We start from the raw sequence: 20774 nt of genomic DNA on the forward strand, positions 1-20774 counted from the left end.
GTTGAAACAAAGGCATTGCAAGTGAAATACGGTAACAAAATGGTTCCATGTTCTTGATATCAACCTTCTAGTTCTTTGAGACAAACTTGTTGCTTTAAGGGGATCTAAAGAAAAACCTTCGTATAAAATTTCATGTTATTGACCAAAATTGTCTTGCTAAATTCTTTGAAATTGATTGAGACGAAGACAATGTATTTCAATCAATCAAAATATGGTAACAAAAGGGTTAAAGTGATCGAAATCAAAACCTATCAAATTTTCATGTCCATTTATGTTCCTAGGGTGAAGAGTAAAGACCCCCTTCGGTCATTCGATGGGATTGCACTTAGAAAGTTACCCTCCGAGGCACAAGTCTGGGCAAGGTTGTTTATGGAAGACCAGCAATCGCCCTCACATACCAGCTTCCCATCTTCATGCCACTGATGTTGTCCAAGGGAAAGGCAAAAGGGCTGATACATCTTGGCACCAGTGACATCGCGACTCCTTTCTATAGATCAGTGAACTGGAGCAATGTGAAATAAAGTATCTTGCTCAAGAACACAACACAGCCCGGTCCAGGAATCAAACTCACTGCCTCATGATTGTGAGCCCGATGCTCTAACTACTGAGTCATGTTCCCAACACCAGCTCAAAGATCATAAGAAGTTATTTTACTAAATTCTTCATTATTTTAAAAATTGGTTGAGATAAACACTGTATTTCAACAGGAATATGGCGGTGGTGGTGGTGGTGGTGGTGAGAGGGCTGTCAACATGTGTGGTTGCTGTTTTCATGACGTTCTTAGAAATTTCTTTTTGTGTGCGCGTGCAGTTTTCGTTCTTTTTCTTATCTAGCGTTCCAAGGCTAGGGAAATGATGTTCGAAGAACAGACTCGAACAGCGTTCCAAAACAATGTTTCTCGACGTTTTTCCAAATGCCGAGAAAAAATTTATATTTTGACGGGGCTGGAACTGCCCCTAGGGGCCAATTCTTCCCTTCGAAAAATACACAAATGAAGCTTAGGTGCTTCGCACAGATTATATAAAAAAATTTTAAACAAATATGGGCAATAAAAGGTCAACAGATAGTTAGATGTCTTGATGGATGGATGGATTGATCAATGGGTGGATAGATAGATAGACAGACAGACAGACAGAGATGGACAGAGATAGACAGACAGATAGATATCTTGATAAATGATGTATGGATGGATGGATAGATTGATGAATGGATGGATGCATTTTCCTTACAGTATATCTTTAAAAGGAGAGAGAGTGTATATCTTTATCTAAAACTGATTCTCAACCATTTTTGCTTATCGACCCCTTCCAACCCTCTTTTACTCAGGTGGAACCTTATAGTCATTCAATGTTTAAAAAAAATCCTATTATTATATTTTTAGAATTAAATATTATTAGGAATTGTTAAAATCTTATGTGGAACCTACAAGGGCCATGTGAACCCCACAAGGGCCTTGTGAACCCCACAAGGGCCATGTGAACCCTGGAGGGCCACATGGACCCCAGTTGAGGTCCATTGATTATTCTTTTACTAGTTTCAGTCATTTGACTGTGGCCGTGCTGGAGCACCACCTTTAGTCAAACAAATCAATCCAGGATTTATTCTATGGGTCTCTTTTGCTGCACCGCTAAGTTACGGGCATATAAACACACCAACATCAGTTGTCAAGCGATGGTGGGGGAGGGACAAACACAGATATGCAAACATATATATATATATATATATATATATATACATATATACTACAGACATCTTTCAGTTTCCGTTTACCAAATCCACTCACAAGGCTTTGGTTGGCCCAAGGCTATAGTAGAAGACACTTACCCAAGGTGCCACACAGTGAGACTGAACCTGGAACCATTTGGTTGGGAAGCAAGCTTCTTACCACACAGCCAATCACTCTATTCTATGCAATATTCCTCACCTCATATCCAGAGCCAGGGTCAAAAAATAGTATCTTTCCCCCACTAAACCTACAGCAAAGTCCAAATTACCAATTCTTTTCTTCAAGAAATTTCCCACCTTCATTCTTCTACATGCTGTGATCACAAATTCTTCTCCTCCCTCAAAAAAAAAAAATAGAAAAATTTAAACAGTAAAAAAATGTGTAATACCATTATTCCTTCGAAAACAATACTTGCAGGAATTTCAAAGAGAAAGAAGAAAAGAAAAAAAACCATTATCTATTGTCATATACATTTCAAAAATCTCTTTAAACAACAGCAACAACAACAACAACGAGAACAAAAAAAATATTAAAAAACATAAGAAAGAAATATTAAAGGTTTGCTTAGTTATTAGCTCATTACATATTGTCTCTACAATTTCCCTGCTTCTCACTTCAATAAGGCTTCTAAACTGACAAAGAATCACAAAGAATATTTGTTTCTTTGTAGAAAATTGACAAATGAGAATTAAGGGTTTCAACTAACTTAATTTTTTTTTCTTCTTTTCTGTTTTTGCTTCTTTCTCAAAGAAACAGTTCTTCAATAATGGAATGGTTAAAGTACTCAGAGTCTAACAAGCGTATCGACTGACGCTGTGTACTCTCTGGATAACATACCTTCTTTTATTAACGATGGTTCTAGAGTACACAGATGTCAGGAATTATAACACCTGGGTCATTAGAGCTATGCTGTGCGTACTCTCTAAGATAGCAGATGAGGAGGAGGGGCAGGAAGAAGATAAGGATGATGATGATTTTGGTGAGGGCGGTGGTGGTGGTGGTGGTGGTGGTGGTGACGATTGATGATAATGATGATGACAAGGAGGAGGAGGAGGGAGAGGAGAAGGAAAAGGGGGATTGTGATGGCTGTGGTGGCGATGATGAGGATGAGGTGATGATGGTGATGATGATAACAATGGCAAATGATAATCATGATGATGATGTCAGCAATCAGTATGATAAGGAGGTGGAGGACTACAACGATGGTGGTGGTGGTGGTGGTAAAGAGGAGGAGGAGGAGGAAGAAGAAGAGAAGGAGGAAGAGGAGGAAGGGGAAGAGGAGGAAGGGGAAGGGGAGGAAGGGGAAGAGGAGGATGGTACTGATGATGACAATGGGAAATGACAATCAGGATGATGATGAGGAGGAGGAGAAAGAGGAGAAAAAGAAGGATAATGATGTTGGTGATGGTGACGATTACGATGGTGATGATAGAAATGATGATGATGACAATGGCAAATGACAATCATGATGATATCAATCATGACAATTATGATGACGACTATGATGATGGTGATGATGATGATGATGGTGATGGTGATGGTGATGGTGATGAAGATGAGGAACTTGTTGCGATATTGCAATAAATTATTTTGTGATGGACAAGCAACCGTAACTAATGTAACATGCCATTAGTCAATAACAGGTGTGTGTGTGTGTGTGTGTGTGTGTGTGTCTATGCGTATGTGCATTTGTGTGTTATATATACAAACAGGAATATTTATGCATATGACTATGTGCGCGTGTGTATCTGTGCAGTTATGCATATGTACACCTCTATCTGTATGTCTATGAATGTCTGTGTGTGTATATGCATGTGTGAAGTATGTGTCTTTATATATGTGTGTATGTATGTATGTGTGTATGTGTGTATGTGCGCATGTGTGGATGTATGCATGAATGTGTGTTTCTGTATATGTATTATGTATTTGTGTATGTATGTGTGTGTATGTATGTATGTATGTATGTATGTATGTGTGTATGTGTGTATGTATGTGTGGGTGTATGTATGTATGATGTGTGTGTATGTATGTATGATGTGTATGTATGTATGATGTGTGTGTGTATGTATGTATATATGTATCATGTGTGTATGTATGTGTGTATGTGTGTATGATGTGTATGTATGTATATATGTATGTATGCATGTATGTATGTATGTGTGTTTGTGAGTATGTATGTATGATGTGTGTATGCATGTATGTATGCATGTATGTATGTATGTATGTATGTATGTATGTATGTATGTATGTATGTATGTATGTATGTATGTATGAAGTGTATATGTATCAGAGCTGTAGCCAGGTTCTAAAGTTAGGAGCGAGCACATAAAAAATGGCGCCATGACCCACACCAAACAATTTCAAACTCATTTCTCTTAACATATGTAATTGTATTCTATACTCATTAATTTCATGTTTCAGTAACGATGTCGTTATGTATGGAAAAAGGCAGCCAGCTAAAGGTAGAACCATTAGCACACTGGGCAAAAGGCATTTCATCTGTCCTTATGTTCTGAGTTCAAATTCTACCAAGGTTGTCTTTGCCTTTTATCTTTCCTGGGTCAATGAAATAAGTACCTGTTATGCACTGGTGTCAATGTAATTGAGTAGCCCCCTCCCCCAAAATTTCAGGCTTTATGCCTATAGTAGAAAGGATTATGTGTGAAACACATAATCTACTGATACAAGTGTGACATAAAAAAGATGAAACTCCACCGGATAATCCAGTATTGAGAGGTTATGATGCCTGGGCTTTGGTTCTTCAGAGGTCAGTAGCCACCAACACATCACAGGAGATTGAGCAGGCAGTTTAAAAACACGGGAGGTTGGTCAAATTAAGTCCAGAAAGTTTTACCAAAGTCATGTGATTGACAAAAGGAAAAGATAGATTCAACTTTTTATTGCACAAGTGAACTAAAGAGTTAAAGAAATTGTAGGAAAGGCACCAATTTTGAAAAAATGTGCCCACAAGGGAGCAGCAGCTCCCTTCGCTCTTCTATTAGCTGTGCCACTGGTTTCTTAAAGACGGTGCCCAACTGACCCTACTCTACTGTGTAGTTGACAAAATCTAAAATAAATAATGCACATGTACAAAATTAAAAATATAAAGTGGCGACGAGTTACCCATTGCACCCCACATATATATGTATATGTGGCGGTGCTCATGATGGCGATGATGATGAGAAACCACAAAGACTTCTCTCCCCCCCCACTCTACCATCGACTTATTCTACTCTAACCAATCTCCCCTATGATCAAAGACGATTGAGTCCAGGTGATCCTTACATTTTACGGATATCTTGGACTACATTATCTAATGGGGCTCATCATCATCATCATCATCATCATCATCATCATCATCATCCTCATCATCATCCTCCCCATCCTCATCATTGTTTAATGTTTGCACTCCATGCTGGCATGGATTGGACAGTTTGACATGGAGCCGGCTAGCAGGGAATGGTCAACACTCCAAATCTCTATATGGCATGGTTTCTATGGCTAGATGCCCTTCCGAAAACCAATCCCTTAACAGAGTATGTTGCGTGCTTTTTATGAGCCACTGGCGCAGGTGCCTCTTGAGTGGCACCGGCACCTGAAAGGACAAGCCTGTATGTGTGGGAGACAGTGATTCTACTTAGCTTGACACATCAAGTTCAGAAAATGACCACCTCTCCTGGTCCCTTGTCATTTCCTCAGTGATGATTCAAGAAAGACCTAGCTGCTGTTTCTAGCAAACCAAACAAATGGTTGTATGATTCCTCGGTTGAAGCTGTCACTAGCAAGAATATCCAAAACGACACTGTATATTCCTTCTCTAATATATTACCTCATAGACCTGCTAATCTAAAAGCAGATCTTGATCTCTGCTTTGTTTTAAGCTTTACATAAATACCATCATCATAGATAAGAAACATTATAAGTCAGACATTATAAAGCTCATATATTTACCAAGTAATCCTGGCTTAACCATATCAAAAGCAAAATGAAAGACAGCAACGCTGCAACAGAATGAAAAGTAGTTGAAACGTATTGGATTTGGCGTTGGGTGTTTTACCCGATACAGGTTTCCTAGGAAACGGTGAGACAACATATCTACATTATGAGATGTGATTGAGTAAATTATGGTAATGCCAATCCATAGAATATTGTCTTACTTAAAAGGCTGTATTGATTTTGTAATTATGGAAAAGCATGGAGTCCATGTGTTTGTGTGTGTGAAGAACGGTTTAGAAATGGTTGTGGAAGATTCTGGTTGGTTGGAAACCTAAGTATTTCAAATGTTGAAGTGAAGAAAACTATGGATGGACAAATAGATACGCTATCCAACCCACCACTCCTACCTGCTACTCACTACTGTTCTTATCTTCTCTTTTATCTCTGTCCTTAAGTAGAATGCAACATACCACCCACCCCCACCCCCACCCCTGCAACCATTAACAACTCCTACGCTATTCGTACTTAAATTTTTTATTATTATTATATCTCTTCTTTAATACTGAATAGTTAAATAAAGCAGATCTGATTTAATGCTATTTCACGGAGTCTTTAAATATGACACATCTTGAATTAATTCCTCTTTCACAGCTGAGAATACATATCTCTTCTAAGACACATCTTATTTAATGCAAATTCATAACATCTTTGAATATGACACATCTTTAATTAATACCTTTTACTATAGATAAGACACATTTTATTTAAGACCCTTTTACAGTGTCTTTGTGAAGGTGCATGGCTTAGTGGCTTAGGATATTCAGATCACAATTGTGAGGTCATGAGTTCAATTCCTGGCAAAGCACTGTGTCCTTGAGCAAGACACTTGTTTTCATGCTGCTCCAGTCCACTCAGCTGGCAAAAATGAGTTGTACCTGTAATTCAAAGGGGCCAGCCTTGTCACATTCTATGTCACACTGAATCTCCCTGGGAACTATGTTAAAGGTGAACATGTTTGCGGAGTACTCAGCCATTAACATGTTAATTTCATGAGCAGGCTGTTCCGTTGATCAGATCAACTGGAACCCTCACCATCATAGCCAGCAGAGTGCCGCAGTGTCTTCACATATGACACATCTAAAATTAATACCTTGTTTACTGTTCATGGTGCATATCTCATCTAAGAGACCTTATATTTAGAGCCCTTTTACAGAGCCTTTAAATATGATATCTCTTTAATCCTTTAGAGTTCAGATTACTCTGTCAAATGTAATCCTTATTTATTCAATTTGCTTTGAGTTAATCATGGATTATCTCATAGCTTTCAGATTTCTATGATGTGATTGCTTATTTTTAGAATGCCAGTGCAGATTAGATGTGAGAAAAAAGTTCCTTCTCTAGCCACACCATCTCATAAAGACTGACTTTCCAGTTTCATAGGATATAAATTCCCTACATGGATGGAACGCTGGTCAAAAGCAGGGTTACTCATTTTTGCCAGTTGAGTGGACTGGCGCAACATGAAATGAAGGGTTTTGCTCAAGAACACAATACATCATCCGGTCCAGGAATCAAAACCACAATCTTAGGATCATGAGTCTAACACCCTAACCACTAAGCCATGCATTGCCACATTAGGTGCGAGAGGTTAGATATGGCCAGTTTGAATGTAAAACATGTAGAATATTTGGGCTAGGTATGATTAGTTTAAATGCTAGAGGATTAACGTCACTTTTACTGTAAGATATATCTCATCTATAAATAAGACACATCTTATCAAAAGCCACTTTACAGAGCCTCTAATCAGATACAATTTTATTGCCTTTTTTAATGCCACTTCACAATGTCTTTAATTATGACATAACTTTAATTATCTCTTTTATTACAAATATACACCTTATCTGTAAATAAGACACATCTCATTTAAAGCTCCTTTACATTGTCTTTCATTAATACCTCTTTAATTAATTAATCTTGAATGAATTCCTCTTTTATTGTTGATAAAATATATAAATATATACATATTTATGTGTGTGTGTGTGTGTGTGTGTATAAAACAGGCTTCTTTCAGTTTCTGTCTACCAAGTCAACTCACAAGGATTTGGGTAGCCTGAGGCTATAGAAGAAGACACTTGCCCAAGGTGCCATGCAGTGGAACTGAACCTGAAGCCATGTGGTTGGGAAGCAAGCTTCTTACCACACAGCCACACCTGCATCTATAACATGCCTGTGCCCATACCAACACTTGTGACAAATAAATCCGCAGCATTCTATATAAGAAGAAAGCAACTGAATAAATCAGAGTCTGTAGATAGAGTCATTCCTGAATGTCTTGTGAAATATCTGAAGACACAGTTGTTTGGAACTGTTGTTAGTTCCAGCAGTGATAAGACCATAATGGAAAACGGTAGCACTCTCTTATGATTCCTTCACCGATTATCTGCCACAACAAAGAGATAACAGTTTCAAAGATATATAAGAAAGCGGTTGATAGATATTGTTGTAGAAGCAGGTGTTTTGATGAAGACTATCTCGCAGTGATGTGCGTTGCTTTAATATTATTTCTTAGCAAACTTTTATCTAAATAAATATATTAAAGCTGAACAGGAAGCAATATTCAATATAGGTATATTCTGGAGTGAAATCAGAAGTGCGGATTTTGTCGACACATGCACACAGACAAATATATATATATGTGCATAAGTAGAAAGATACGTGTGTATATAGTGAGAAATGCTTATGCACGTATGCAGATACACACGCAGATAGATATATGTATGCGAAGAGAACTATACTTTGACAAAAATGAAGTAGATGTCAAGTTGGTGCCCGAAATATGAAAAATCAGTTCTTAATAGATTCCATTGACTCAAATTGCTCCTGGGGAATGAACTAGTTCCATTATGATGCGTTTCTACGGAAGATCTTCGATATTTCGTGCTAAATTGTTGGTATCATTGTTGTCGCTGTTTTCCTCATTGTCACCTTCGTTATCAGCCTCATCATCATCACCATCACATTTTCGTTGCCTCCACCACCACCACCATCCTCATCGCCATCGTCTTCATCACCATCACTATTTTCATCATCACTTTCTTCATCATTTTCAATCTTTTGCCATCAACGTTGTTGACCATCACTAACCTCATCACCACCACCACCAACACTACCAACACCACCACCAACACCACCACCACAACCACCTTTATCATAATCACCATCAGCAGTAGCAGCTTCATCCCTATTGTCATCAATCTTATTGTCATCGTTGTAAGAACTTCCATTCTCTGCCTATACTGTGCCTCTATCTCTTTCTCCTTGTTGTCATGCGAATATAAAGTAATATATACGTTTGTGTGTGTTTTGTGTATGTATGTATCTATGCATGTATGCATGTATGTATCTATGCATGTATGCATGTATATCTATATGTATGTGTGTGTGAATGTTTTGTGTGCATGTGTTATGTGTTTGTGTGTGTATGAAGATATGTAAATGTGTGTTTATATACATATACACGTGTATAAAATGTGTGTGTGTATATATGTGTGTGTATGTGTGTTTTGTGTGTATGTGTTGTGTGTTTGTGTGTGTGTGTTGTGTGTTTGTGTGTGTATGAAGATATGTAAATATGTGTTTATATACATATATATGTGTATAAAATGTGTGTGTGTGTATATATATATATGTGTGTGTGTATATATATATATGTGTGTGTATGTGTGTGTTGTGTGTGTGTGTGTGTGTGCGTGTGTGTGTGTGGGTGTGTGTGTACGAATGAACTCCAGAAACGATCATTGGAATACTTTATTTTCTTCTAACATATAACCCCAAACTCTTTTTAATGCTTATCATTTTCTCTGTACACCATATTTTAATTTTGATTTTAATTTTTAAAAAAAGAACCGTTTTTATCTATATTCCATTCTTATTATGTTTATATATCCATATATTTATATGTCCATGTCTATTTTTATATTTTAATATTTCTAATATATCAATATATATATTCCAGCTTGGACAGTTCTTATTTTTATCTTAATTAAACCCGTAGTTTGCATGATTTGAACTCTTTCTCTCATATTCATTATACTTATCTAACGCCTCAGGTTCAACTTGAGCACTTCTACGCTGTCCAAGTGTTTCGAAACAAAACTATAACTATATATATGTTCCAGGACATACGTAAGCTCGCAAGGAATGAAGCCAGTATGCTCCGTTGGATGTGTAATGTCAATGTGAATACCCGTCAGAGTGTAAGTATCTTGAGAGAAAAACTGAACATTAGAAGCATCAGTTGTGGCGTGCAAGAGAGACGATTGCGCTGGTATGGACATGTGGTGAGAATGGAGGAGGATAGCTGCGTGAAAAAGTGCCACACCCTAACAGTTGAGGGAACCCGTGGAAGAGGTAGGCCCAGGAAGACCTGGGCTGAGGTGGTGAGGCAAGACCTTCGTACATTGGGCCTCACCGAGGCGATGACTACGGACCGAGACCTTTGGAAATGGGCTGTGCGTGAGAAGACCCGGCAAGCCAAGTAAGATCGTTGCCAGTGCTCCTGGACTGGTTCTTGTGCGGGTGGCACATGAGATGCACCATTTTGAGCGTGGCCGTTGCCAGTACCGCCTGACTGGCTCCTGTAGGATTTTCGAGCGAGATCGTTGCCAGTGCCCCTGGACTGGCTTGTGCGGGTGGCACATAAAAGACACCATTTCGAGCGTGGCCGTTTTCGTGCGGGTGACACGTAAAAGCACCCACTACACTCTCTGAGTGGTTGGCGTTAGGAAGGGCATCCAGCTGTAGAAACTCTGCCAAATCAGACTGGAGCCTGGTGTTGCCATCCGGTTTCACCAGTCCTCAGTCAAATCGTCCAACCCATGCTAGCATGGAAAGTGGACGTTAAACGATGATGATGATGATGATGATGATATATATATATATATATATATATATATATATATATATATATATGTAATTATTTGTAATATGTATTTTGAATCTGCTCTTCGATTTAAGGTTTTCCTCGATTTTATGATAGGATGAATTTATGTTGAATTCATTCATTTGTTTATTTTGTTCATTGCATGCTTAAGACCGTTAAATGAAAGGACCAATGAAACAAATCCATTTTTAAAGGTGTATTCTTTAACTAGTTTTGATTATGTCGTTATTTCTGTTCCATTTTAACAAAACTGTCCGATGAACAGGAACATGAAACTCTGAGTAACAGCTTTTGTTATATTTCTGCTGCTTTTAAATAAAGCATATTACTTTACCTCTGGTATTTGAGTACTCTTTTTTCCACCTTGTTTCACATTTATATGCTTACTCCGGTATATATATATATATATATATATCATAAGGGTAAAAAATTAGAATAATTTATTACCACTGGTTCGCATGCGTGGAGGCGCAATGGCCTAGTGGTTAGGGCAGCGGACTTGCGGTCATAGGATCGCGGTTTCGATTCCCAGACTGGGCGTTGTAAGTGTCTATTGAGCAAAAACACCTAAAGCTCCACGAGGCTCCAGCAGGGGATGGTGGCGAACCCTGCTGTACCCTTTCACCACAACTTTCTCTCACTCTTTCTTCCTGTTTCTGTTGTGCCTGTAATTCAAAGGGTCAGCCTTGTCACACTGTGTCACGCTGAATATCCCCGAGAACTACGTTAAGGTTACACGTGTCTGTGGAGTGCTCAGCCACTTGCACGTTAATCTCACGAGCAGGCTGTTCCATTGATTGGATCAACTGGAACCCTTGTCGTCGTAAGTGACGGAGTGCCAACAACTGGTTTGCATGCATGATAAAAGTCATAAGATGTATTTTCATATATAAGAGTGCATATAGACATATAAACACAAAGAGAAGACCTCTATTTTGCATGCGAAACACTGATGATAAATTATTCTAATTGTTTACCCTTACACAGTAAACTTCCTAATTCTGTGGCTTATAATACACAGTTTTTAAAAATTAATTATTTGCTGCTGGCTACATAAATGTGCCTGCATGTTTAATTTGAATCCATCATGTTATAACGATGTAGCTCACATGTGCTTTTCCTGTACGTATTATTGCTACATAATTATGCATTGTCTTAGCAATCCCACTGATGAACTACAGATGACAAATTAATTTATTTTCTCATTAACATTAATAGGGAAACTCAAGTTTGGGATTGACTAAAAATAATAATTCTTCTCATTCTAGTGGTTTGTTGGCATGCCTTTAGAGTTATTTTTTCGTGGTTGGGTTTAACTACCCTTTCTAGTATGTAAGGAGTCCTGTCATAGGTCTTGTCTTTGTGTATATATCTGTATACACTCTTATATATGAATATATATATATATACATATAACATAGAGGTGCCATGTAAAAAGCACCTGTGGTGGAACCATGTAAAAAAAAGCACCCAGTACATTATGAAAAGTGGTTGGCATTAGGAAGGGCAGGCATCCAGCTGTAGAAACCCTGCCAAAACAGGCAATTGGAGCCTGGTGAAGTTCTCTGGCTTATTTAGTACTTTGTCAAACCCATTCAACCCATGCCAGCATGGAAACCAACATTAGATGATGATGATGATGATGATGATGATGATGATGATGATGATGATGATGATACTAATGTTGATGATAATGATGAAGATGAAGATGATGCTGATGATGTTAATGACGTTGATGATAATGATAATGATGATGACGATTATGATGATGATGATGATAATAGTGAGGATGATGATGTATCTTTTGTCTTTTACCTATTTCAGTCATTAGACTGCGACCATGCTGGGGCATTGCCTCGTAGCATGTTAGCCAATGAAATCGACCCCAGTTCTTATTTTTTTTTAAAGCGTTCTATTTATTTCGTTGGTGTCTTTTTGCTGAACTACTAAGTTACAGGGACATAAACAAACTAACACCACATGTCAAACAATGGTCGGAGACAAACATAAACACACAGATAAACACTGATATATATATATACATACATTAATACACATACACACACTCACATACACACACTCACATACACACTCACATACACACACACAATGCACTTCTTTTTCAGCATCTGCATACCAAATCCACTCACAAGGCTTTGGTTGACCTGGGGCTATAGTAGATGACACTTGCAGTAGGACTGAACCTAGGATCATGTAGTTAGGAAGCAAACTTCTAACCACACACACACGTGTGTGTGTGTGTGTGTGTGTGTGTTTACATGGTTCAATACATGCCATTGACCACTCTGAGTTATTTCCCTTAGCTTATTTATGTTTAAAATATGCAAATTACGAAAGCCATAAACATGTTCTACTCTTTTTGTGTAAGTCTAAGTCCATTGGCTACTCTACTGGACATAAAGTAGGACAATTGTCAAGCTGATGACACTATTGAGGTAGAAACATGTTCACAACTCTCCTCTTATCTCCATACAATAAACCAGTCTTTCTTCTTAATGAGACATCAACTTTGGAGAATCCTTGATTCATAAGATTATCTCCCCTTCACTAAGTGGAGTTGGTCTTAATTGCTATTTGGTAATATTGATCCATCCTGTAAAGGGTGAAACAATTTTAATAAATCAAGAATTTATGTTATATGGTATTTGATACACCTGTATTTTATCTGTTGCTCAAATGTATGCTGATGGCCACTCTCAATTCTTTCACTTAGCTTATTTTTGCTTATATACATGCAAATGTAAATATATACACACTCACACACACCATTCTCACATACACACATATGCTTGTGCACCTTAGTTCACTGGGATCACCATTACTGATTTATTATTATCTCCCTTTCATTCAACCTCTTTTTATTATTATCTTCCTTTCATGCAACCTCTTTTTTCCAGCCATTTCGCCATGTTGGACTACTGAATTCTACACAGTCTTTCTCTCTCCATTTCGTTCATTCTCTCTCCATTTGTTTCCTTTTACTCCTTTCTGTCAGGGAGCATAGGCTTCATTAACGTCATTTAAACATTTAATTTTCCATATTTGCATGGATCATTCATTGAAGAAGGTGTTTTACAGCTGGATGCCCTTCCTGTCATCAACCTTCACCTGTTCCTAAACAAAGTAACATTTCTCCATGGCGATACATGTTTTTGCAGAATATTGGAAATGAATGACATTCATTTACAACAATCATGTGATATCAGGACAAGGAGACACACACAAACACACACACATGCATGTGTGTGTGTGTGTATGTATGTGTGTATCCACTTCCATCTAACAAACACACACACAATAGAAAGATTATTATAATCCCTTCTAATATCAACCCTCTTGATACCAACCCGGCTGAAACTACCTCTGGCTCTGTAGTACAAATGTCTTGTTTTCATAAGTTTTGAATTAAAATCTTCCACTAAACCTTAGTCACAATTTATGTTCCTAACACTAGCTCAATGATAACTAAGTTATTTTACTAAATTCTTTGTTATATTTTAAATTAATTGAAAGAAACACAGGGAATCTCAACAGCAATATGGTAACACAAGGGTTAAAATATATAATCGAGAAACAATTCTTAACCCTTTTGATACCAACCCAGCTGGAACCAGCTCAAGCTCTGTAGTACAAATACCTCGACAACTGATGCTGTTGTGTTTATGTCCCTCTAACTTAGCGATTTGGCAAAAGAGACCAATAGAATAAGTACTAGGCTTACAAAAAATAAGTCCTAGAGTCGATTTGCCTGACTAAATGCGGTGTTCCAGCATGACCACAGTCAAATGACTGAAACAAGTAAAAGAATAAAAGAATATATATATATATATATATATATATATATATATATATATATATATATATATATGTATGACATCCCAAAAGTGAAGTTTATAGTTGTAAAGTTTGCATTTGCCATTATAGTTATGCTGAATTTCTTAATATTTATAACAGCTCACACTATTCAAAGACATCAGTTTGTCTTACCCAACAGACATAAACCAACACCATAAACCTACTAGATCATATAATTTGTCCCCTTCAAAGTTCTCCATATTAGTATCAAAACTACCGATCAGATTGGAGGGATCTTCTTGTATGCATAACAATCTGCAAGTTGCTTTGTGTAATATTAATGTATCTTTTAGCCAAATTGATTGCTTTTTCAAAGGTTCCCCACTTATTGAAGAATAATAATCAACAACTACACTCTCTGAGTGGTTGGCGTTAGGAAGGGCATCCAGCTGTAGAAACTCTGCCAAATTTAGATTGGAGCCTGGTGTTGCCATCCGGTTTCACCAGTCCTCAGTCAAATCGTCCAACCCATGCTAGCATGGAAAGCGGACGTTAAACGATGATGATGATGATATATATATATATATATATATATATATATATGTGATATATATATATATATATTTATATATTTATATATGTATATGCATATATCTATGTGTGTATGTCTGTGGTTGTCCCCTCCACCTCCACTGCTAGACAACCGGTGTTGGTGTGTTTATGTCCTTGTAACTTAACAGTTCGGCAGAAGTGATCGAAAGAGTAAGTACCAGGCTTACAAAATTGTAAAGGGGTTGATACATTTGACTAAAAATTCTTCAAGGTGGTGCCCCAGTATGACCGCAGTCTAATGACTGAACCAAGTAAAAAAGTAAAAGATAAAAGATATACATCAAGATGGCGGCAAGTTGGTAGAATCAACATTGTCCCAGATAAAATGCTTAACACCATTTCTTCCTAATTTACACTCCGAGGTCAAATACTGCCAGGGTCAGCTTCAACTTTCAACCTTTTGAGGTTGATAAAATAAGTACCAGTTCTATACTGAGGTTGATGTAATCCACTCCCCCACCTGGAATTGCTGGCCTAGTGCCAAAATTTGAAACCAATACTCTTTACTCTTTTACTCTTTTACTTGTTTCAGTCATTTGACTGCGACCATGCTGGAGCACCGCCTTTAGTCGGGCAAATCGACCCCGGGACTTATTCTTTGTAAGCCTAGTACTTATTCTATCGGTCTCTTTTGCCGAACCGCTAAGTTACGGGGATGTAAACACACCAGTATCAGTTGTCAAGCAATGTTAGGGGTGGGGGACAAACACAGACGTACAAACATACACACACACACATATATATATATACATATATATGACAGGCTTCCATCTACCAAATCCACTCACAGTGGCACTGAACCCAGAACCATGTGGTTGGGTAGCAAGCTACTTACCATGCAGCCACTCCTGCACCTATATATATATAGGTAAATTTCAATAATAGGACGAATTCTTTTACAAGAATTTATCAAGTAGCTAGCGTGAAAAAAAACCTCATAAGGGAAAAAATCCATCATTTATTCCCGAAATATATATTTATATAATAACGCCTCACGCCATGAGGGACTCTAAGGTCAGACTACTATAAAAAGCACATTTTTACCGAATGCAAGGAAATGCAACTCTCAAAGCCAACCCCTTAAAAACAAACTAAATTATAGATCATGATTTCGTAGTTATTGTATATATATATATATATATATATATATATATATATATACACACTTCATATATATATATATATATGTGTGTAACAATTAGAAAATGGAGGATAATATGCTGAACCCAACTACTTGCAGACGGTGTATCCCGTTGAATTCATTAATTTAATTCAAAACAAAAGTGACAAAAGAAAGGAAGAAAAGAAAAAGAAAGAAAGAACCAAAGCACAGGTGTCCATGGCAGACTATGTTATTTTGCCAACATGGTTTACATATAGAAGTACAAAGTACATAAGGAATTAGAGGATGAACAGAAGTTTAATCTTACAGCTGTTTCGGCCTAGTTTTGGCAGGCCCCATTCTATCCGAATATTCCTTTCCGGAGTGATTATCGGATGACATTTTGAAATGGGGTTACATGCCTGAACCTCTAGGCCTCTTCAGAGATTCACAAAGGGTTACATACAGATGTAGAGCAAGAGGTAAAAACAGAGGTGTGGTAGAGACCAGAAGAAAAACAACAGCAAAAATAAGATAGAAATAAAAATAAAAAATACAATTGAAATCAAAATATAAATAAAAATAAAAATAAAAATACAAATAAGGGTACAGCAGGAAAAAAATAATAATAGTAGTAAAAAAGAATACATAAATGAAGGTATAGCATGTGGGACATGCAAGAATATAAAAAAATATATGTCAAAAACCCTTAAAATACAAGGCACCCAAAAAGCCTACAAACACTATAGATAGGTCGCTATAGGCACTCCAATGCACATCTATATGTGTGGGTTCGTGTGCACAGCCTTACTCGGATGTCCCCTTACTCTCATGTGTGCATATACAAGTTTTTATAAGCAAACATTCCACCACATACGTTGTTTGTGGCATCAGCTCTATTAGCCGTATCTAGAAAGCTGGAAGTGTTTTTTAGAAAGGAAGTTTTGTTGAGTGTGTGTGTGTCATTTCTGTATATATTGGAAGGTTCTATGCAGAAGTTCATTTTATACAAGTTATTAATGTTCTAGTAGCAATAACAGTGAAGGTGACGATGATGGTGACAACAACAACAACAACAACAATAATATGCCAAACTTTCAAACTTAGCGGTGTAAGATATCCTGTTGCCTCTTCCAACGGTTCCACCATTCTGCTGCTATTGAGGGAGGGTTGATTACTACCGTTAACTTCCTCCTTCCAATTGGGCAACTATTGTTTTAAACTGCCTACGCTTAGCTACGGTTGGATAGCCACTGGCCGGTCAAGATGCTAGCCTGCCTGCGCACCCCCTCCACACACACGTGTGCTGTGCTGTGTATATCCCCCCCGTACTCACTCTCATGCGTGCGTGTATGTACACACATATGTATGCGCGCAGCCACACATCCCTTAATTCTATAGCCACAACAGTAACAATGAGGATAAATACATTCTCATCTATACATATCCAGATATACATCCTTATACACATTATGTCCCCTCACATATACCCATACTTATTCATACATACACAACTGTGTGGCCAACTATCCTTACATCCGTATGTACACAACTACATACCTACCTACATACTCACCTATACATATACACATACATAAATACACACACACACACACACACACAACTAGATGTACACACACGCACACATACTTATACATGCACACACACCCACATATACATATACCCACACGTATACATATATACACACATATATATATATATACATATATATACATATATATACATATATATACATATATATACATTGATTGCACCTAGTATAGCACTAGTGTAGCAATAATTGGGTACCCTCCCAGCAGTATACTGGATAGATACTATCCCTTAATGGGTTGTACCCTCAACCCCTAACTCTCTCATGTTATATATATATATGTATATGTATGTATGTACACTTATATATATATATATATATATATATATATATATATATATATATATATATATATATATATATATATATGCATGCACATCCAGTGACTGGACTCTAACCTGGCTGACTCAACGCATAAGACAACCAATTTGTCTCTATTTTCTGTGAAAGATTTGCCAATTTCTATAATTTATTATCTTAATTAAATTATTAACGATGTCTGTTTTAGGTAACTTCTAGATTCATAACATGTCTTGTAGAATAACAGATCTAAATTAACTACTTTGCACTTATTATGAATTATTATACATACATATACATATGTGAGTGTGTATGTATCTGTATGTATGTATATATATATATATATATATATATATATATATATATATATAGACGTCACTAAAATGACAAAGGGTGCTAGTCAGCACCTGCATTAATAATATATACACACACACACATATACACACACACACACACACACACATATATATATATATATATATGTATGTATGTAAGTATGTATGCATATATATGTGTGTGTGTGTGTGTGTGTGTGTGTATATATATATATGTATATAAAGATATATATATGCATATACATATGTATATGTACATATGTATATATATGTGTTTATATATGTGCATACATGGATATAATATATAACTGTATGAATAACATAAATTAACTAATATGTGACTATATATATGTGGGTGTATGTGTGTGTGTGTATGCACACACAGTAATACATATCATTTACGCATGTATATATCTAAATATATATATATAATTATATATGTATATATATAATTATATATGTATATATATAAATATATATATATGTTTATATATATACATGTATTCATATGTACATATATATACATATGATATTAGTAGGTGGTATTATATACGTTACCTAATCTTAAATTACTTCATATTGTGTCTGTAAAAGTGTGAAGTTGTTGGCCACCTTCTTATTTCTGTAAATAACTCTAATAATACTGCCTCTTTCCAATTTTCCTTGTTTACGATAGTTTCTTTTAAACAGAGCAGAACGTTTAAAGTTAGGAACGCACACAAGATAACATAGTGAATATTTTAGAAATAGCTGTTAAATGTTGTTTTCAATTGAAGATCACAAAGCATGTTTATCATGCAAAGCGTGAAATCAATTGGTATGGATAATCTGTATTATCTCTGTATTCGAAGCAAGGATAAACCTATTTCTGAATTGTTCCTTGCATTGCTCTTGTGTATCTTTATTGTAATTTTTATCACAGTCTGTAGAGCATAGGCTCTGATTTTAGCAAGTGGTATTATATACCCTACCTAATCTTAAATTACTATACACACACACACACACATATATATATATATATATATATATATATATATATATATATATATATATATATATATATATAAAATACAAAATGGGACAAGAACACAAAACATCCAAACAGTAAGGTGATACAAAAAAGGGACAACAAAACATCCAGATAGACGATACAAAGAAAACAAGGACGGGTCATTCGGAATCTAATGCTCTTAGCTTAGTTTTTCCTTGGGGCTGGCCAGATTGGAGCAATCTCGAGTATAACCAACCAAAACTGCAAAGATGATCTGGAACTCAACTGAGGAAAGAAATCCCGAATGACCCGTCCTTGTTTTCTTTGTATTGTCTGTCTCGTTGTTTTGTTGCCCCTTTCTTGTATCATCTAAGTGTCTGGATGTTTTGCGTTCTTGTCCCATTTTGTATTTTATATATGGCACGTAAAAAACACCATTTCAGCGTGGCCTTGCCAGTACCCCCAGACTGGCCCTTGTGCCGGTGGCACGTAAAATCACCCACTACACTCACGGGGTGGTTGGCATTAGGAAGGGCATCCAGCTGTAGAAACTCTGCCAGATCAGACTGGAGCCTGGTCTAGCCATCTAGCTCGCCAGTCCTCAGTCAAACCATCCAACCCATGCCAGCATGGAAAGCAGACGTTAAACGATGATGATGATGAAAGGGTTTCGGAGAGTTTGATCATCACCAAACATTTACATTGATATTACTATCTATCCCTGTGAGACTCATTGAAATTTCTGTGAACATTTAAACATTTGTTCATTTAAACAAGTTTGTCCAATTTTTAACTTGTAACTTTAAACTCTCCTAAACCTTTCATTTATATATTTGTACATTGATAAACAAAACATGTCGAAACCGGTTTGGTATTTGAATAAATTTATTACAAAATTTAAAAACAATTACACATTTTGAGAATCAGGTGCATTTTCAAACCCCAAAACAAATTCTCCTATATTTTTTCCTGAGTGGGAATACATTTCTTCTTTCAATACATATATATATATATATATATATATATATATATATATATATATATATATATATACAAGAATAAGGGCAGGGAATCGTCAATTAATAATAGAATTAATAATTAACAATTTTGCCAAGTAGTTCAGTATGAAAAAAACCTTTATCGGTAAAACCATTTATCATCATAAATATACAGGGATTTGCATTGAGTTGCTTCTCCAACATACTGAAAATTTAGAAATAGCAGTCAAAGAACTACTGATTCTAAACTACAAATTTTTCTCTAAACGGATGGCGATACTTATGGCACACATAGAACAAAAAACCGGAGGGAAAAGCGTAAACAAAACAAGTCTTTAGTTAATTGGATACAAATCGTTTCATGGTTAAGCGAATGAAAATTTCACTATTCCAATCTTCAGCCC

At 36.5% G+C, this 20774-nt stretch overlaps 1 long non-coding RNA gene across 1 annotated transcript in view; it reads right to left on the reverse strand.

The window, feature by feature from the left end:
• LOC149131400 (uncharacterized) overlaps positions 1–19056 on the reverse strand; it is a 39468-nt gene extending 20412 nt beyond the window's left edge. Inside the window, exons 1-2 of the long non-coding RNA XR_016237919.1 lie at positions 18940–19056; positions 1995–2064 (exon numbers count right to left, since the gene is read on the reverse strand). This is a non-coding gene — a long non-coding RNA (uncharacterized LOC149131400). The remainder of the gene's footprint in view (positions 1–1994; positions 2065–18939) is intronic.
• Between the last annotated feature and the right edge of the window lie 1718 nt (positions 19057–20774).

Source organism: Octopus bimaculoides, chromosome 22 (genome assembly GCF_046866305.1).
Source record: "Octopus bimaculoides isolate indiv1 chromosome 22, ASM4686630v1, whole genome shotgun sequence".
NCBI classification, from domain to species: domain Eukaryota; kingdom Metazoa; phylum Mollusca; class Cephalopoda; order Octopoda; family Octopodidae; genus Octopus; species Octopus bimaculoides.